Consider the following 4,945-nt stretch of genomic DNA (forward strand, 5'->3'; position numbering starts at 1 on the left):
GAGAGGGAGAGGGAGAGGGAGAGGGAGAGGGAGAGAGAATGGACTTTTGAACCTCAAAGGGCATTCTCATGAAAACACCTCTTTCAACAAGGTCACACCTTCTCCAATAAGGCCACACCTTCCTCAACCAGGTCTTTTTCCTAATTCTTTCCAAACAGCTCCACTAACTAGGGACCAAGCATTTAAACATATGAGCCTATGGGGGCCATTCTCATTCAAACCACCACAGTCATGGTACTTATCACATCAATAAAAAGTATATGCCAACCTGACTTGTTTGAGACATAGGAAGGCCTCTGAACTGTGGAGACAATTGCTAAAGATGCCTACTGCTGTGCTCAACAAGGAAAGAGGAAAACTCTCCAGAGGAGAGATTTTGATAATGTAATAGAAGCAGTGGATGAATTTGCTTTTCTAGAAGGCACTTTGAATTGATTGTGGAGCTGGATGATTTTGTGAGCCTTTGCTGCATCTGTTATCTTTTCCCTCTGTAAGCTTCAGCTTTGGAGAGAGTTTGCACATATACACAATCTTCTTATTCTTTTAACCAAGACAGAAGAAGCAGTGATCTCTTGGACAACATTTTCAACAAAGTCTTCCATTACTTGAGTCTGTTTTCCAAGTCAGTCCAGGATGTAGCTGATGATATTTATGCAGAAATGAAAGGACCATTCTGCTTTGGTGGTTCATGGAAGACTTTGGTCAGCTTCAAAAAAAAAAAAAAAAAAAAAAAAAAAAAAAAAAAAAAAAAAAAAAAAAAAAAAAAGAAAGAAAGAAAGAAAAGAAAAAAGTATGACAGCAGTGATTCACGATATGTTGGGATTCACTCTTTTGTACCCGTTCTTCCTCTATTGAACTTCATCCTGTCCATTCCAAATACTTTTTGTACCTTGAAGAATTTTGTTCAGGAACTGCTTGCTTACCACACCCACAATGGAAGGTAATATCCATTTGCCTAAGTCTCTTTGGTTTCTTGGAACTTACACCTTACAAACAAGTATAGTATAAGTGCCTCTAGAATTGACTTCGTTTTCTTTCTCTTCTCTCCCCTTTTTACTTAAACTTTTTTACTACATTTATTTGTTTTGTATATATGTATACATATAAATAAATAAATAAATATGACATATAAATACAGACACACACACATGCTCATAATCTCTCTCTTCCTCTTTCTCCCTCCCCCTCCCTCCTTTCAAGGTCTTATTTAACACAGACTGACATGCAAGTAACTATGTCATTGGTGAAGGTGATCATGAACTTCTAATTCTCTCACTTGCACTTTTTGAGTGCTGAGATTACTACCATGCCCAATTTCTGTGATGCTGAGGCTAGAACCCCAGAATTCATGCATAGTAGGCAGGCACTTGGACAGTTGAGCTTTATTTTCAACCCAACTGCATATTTCTTATGAAAGACTTTAGGAAGATTACGTGTATGAGAAGTACCTGGTTTAGCCTGTGTGCACTTTCCAACTGAGATGGAAGAACTTGGAAGAAGGAGCATGAACATGTAGATTCTGACCATGGTGCTGAACCCAGAGCAGACCAGCAACATCGCAATCAGCACTGTGGACAGCAACTGGGGAAGCTGCTCTTTTGAGGTTGCAGCCCTAGAAAAGTACAAGGGGATAGTTACTTGCATCTGGATTTAGGGCATATCCAGGGAAGGATTCAGAATTTAGCAGGAGGTGGCAAAGCTAAAGACAAGGGTGATGTCCAAATAGATCATGAAATATTGCTCTGTGCAGACAGTATCTTTTCCCCACAGTATTGCCCTTGCTCCAGGACAAGTAAGAAGAGCAAACAGGGAAGCTGCAGACTTGCATTAGTCTTCTCTCAGTGTTGATGAATGTACACTGCAGGTACAGGGAGAATGTTTGTAACATACCATGCTTTTGTCAGCTTGCAATGTAGCTGTTTCCTACAGGTTGGGCCTAACTGTTGGGGTCCTGAAACAAAGCAGCTTTGATTTCATGAAGATCATGGGGTCCCATCTATTTCAGGGATTTATATAAGAAGTGAAAAGTTGCTAGGTGTGGGATATGTAAGGTTTTAAGAGAACTTTTTGGTGTAGCTGTCTTGGAATCACCATGTTTTTGTAAGTGATATATTGAATGCTTCTGTAAGGGACCCCAAGCAACTCATTAGTTTACCAAGTTGGACTGGCATGGAATCTTTTCTTTGGTTTGTCGGTTTCTTAACAGGAGTGAATAGGGATTATGTTATTTTAATTTTTAATATTTTTTCTCTTATTATTATTAATCACCCCATTCATTAACATCTCAAATGATATCCCATGTTCTGGTTACCCCTCCACCACCCTCTATTCCCACATCTGCCCTCTCCCTCCCTTTTGCCTGTATGAAAGTGCTCCCCCACCCACAATCTCCTGCCCCACTACTCCAGCATCTCCCTACTCTGGAGCATCAAACCTTCCCAGGACCAAGGGCCTCCCTTCCCATTGCTGTCAGGTAAGGTCATTCTCTGCTACGTAGGTATCTGGAGCCATGGATCCCTCTAGGTACATTCCTTGGTTGGTGGTCTAGTCTCAGGGAGAACTGGGTGGTCAGGCCAGCCTAGGTTGTTCTTCCAATGGGGTTGCAATTCCCCTCCACTCCTCCAGTCCTTCTGCTAGCTCCCTGACCAGGTTCCCTGAGTTCAGTCTGATGGCTGGCTCTAAGCATCTACATCTGTGTTTGTCAGTTGCTGGCCAGACCTCCCTAGGAACTGCCACACTTGGTTCATGTCTGCAAGAGCCTCTTGACCACAGCAGCAGTGTTTGGTTTGGTGTCTGCAGACATGATGGATCCCCAGGAGGTGCCATTCCCTGGGTGACCCTTCCTTCAGTCTCTGTTCCATATTTTTGTCTCTGTTCTTCCTTTGCATAGGACTATTTCTGGGTTAAAAAAACTTTGCAGTGGGTGGGTGGCTCCATCCCTTGGCCAATCCTACATCCAGTAGAGGGCTAATATCCAAAGTATACAAAGAACTCAAGAAGGCAGACTCCAGAGAACCAAATAACCCTATTAAAAAGTGGAGTACAGAGGTAAATAGAGAGTTCTTAGCCAAGGAATTCTCAAATGGCTGAGAAACACTTAAAGAAATGTTCAACATCCTTAGTCATTAGAGAAGTGTAAATCACAACGACCTTGAAATTCAAGCCTACCTACTGCAGGTAGTCTCAACAAGTTCTAGCTCCCCCTCCCCCTTCTCTGTTCATTATGGCTAAAGTCAATCCTATTGGGTCCTGGGAGCCTCATGTTTCTCTGGTGTCTGGGACTCTCCAGTGGCTATCCCCAGTTGTTCATCCCCCCTGCTACCTACTTTTATTCATTTTCCAGACCCTCTGTACCTCTCTCATATCTCTTCCAGATTCTGATACTGTCACCTTTATTTCCTCCTCCTCCTCCTTTCTCCCTCCCTTGTCCCCTTCTCCTTCCATCTCCCACAATCATCCTGTTCCCCCCTCAATGCAGGACTGAAGCATCCACCCTGTGATCTTCCTTCCTTCTACTATCCATACAGTCTGTAGAGTGTATCATAGGCATTGTGAGCTTCTGGGCTAATATTCACTTATTAGTGAGTACATACTGTTCTTTTGTGTCTGGGTTACCTCACTCCAGATGATACTATCTAGTTCCATCCATTTGCTTAAGAATTTCATGAAGTCGAGGGGAGCCGCAAGTCATTGGTTTGTTTGTTTGTTTTTTTTTTTTTGGTTTTTCAAGACAGGGTTTCTCTGTGTAGTCCTGGCTGTCCTGGAACTCACTATGTAGACCAGGCTGGCCTAGAACTCTGAAATCTGCCTGCCTCTGCCTCCCAAGTGCTGGGATTACAGGCATGCACTACCACTGACCGGTGAAGTCATGGTTTTTAATAGCTGAGTAGTACTCCATTGTATAAATGTACCACATTTTCTGTATCCATTTCTCTGTTGAAGAACATCTGGGTTCTTTCAAGCTTCTGGCTATTATAAATAAGGCTGCTATGAACATAGTGGAGCATGCACCCTTGTTACATGTTGGAGCATCTTTTGGGTATATGCCTTGGAGTGGTATAGCTGGGTCTTCAGGTCCTATATCCAATTTTCTGAGGAACGGCCAGACTGATTTCCAGAGTGGTTGTACCAGCTTGCAATCCCACCAGCAATGGAGGAGTGTTCTTCTTCTCCACATCCTTAGCAACATCTGCTGTCATCTGCATTTTGGATCTTAGCTTTTCTTTCTGCTGTGAAGTAGAATCTCAGGGTTGTTGTGATTGCATTTCTTTGATGACTAAGGATGTTGAACATTTCTTTAAGTGTTTCTCAGCCATTTGAGAATTCCTTGGTTAAGAACTCTCTGTTTACCTCTGTATTCCACTTTTTAATAGGGTTATTTGGTTCTCTGGAGTCTGTCTTCTTGAATTCTTTCTATACTTTGGATATTAGCCCTCTATTGGATGTAGGATTGGTAAAGATCTTTTTCCAATCTGTGGGTTGCCATTTTGTTCTATTGACAGTGTCCTTTGCTTTATAAAAGCTTGTTAATTTTATGAGGTACCATTTGTTGATTGTTGCTCTTAAAGCATAAGCCATTGGTGTTTTGTTCAGGAACTTTCCCCTGTGCTCAAGTATTCAAGGCTCTCCCCCACTTTCTCTTCTATTAGATTCAGTGTATCTGGTTTTATGTGGAGGTCCTTGATTCACTACAACTTACTTTTTGTACAAGGAGACAAGAATAGATCGATTTGCATTCTTCTACATGCAGACTACCAATTGAACTGGCACCATTTGTTGAAAATGCTGTCTTTTTTTCACTGAATACTTTTAGCTTCTTTGTCAAAGATCAAGTGACCATAGGTATGTGGATTCTTCTCTGGGTCTTCAATTCTATTACATTGATTTACTTGCCTGTTTCTGTACCAATACCATACCTTTTTTGTTTTTTTTTGTTTTTTTTTTT

This window comes from Mastomys coucha, unplaced genomic scaffold (assembly GCF_008632895.1).
Source record: "Mastomys coucha isolate ucsf_1 unplaced genomic scaffold, UCSF_Mcou_1 pScaffold21, whole genome shotgun sequence".
Lineage (NCBI taxonomy): Eukaryota > Metazoa > Chordata > Mammalia > Rodentia > Muridae > Mastomys > Mastomys coucha.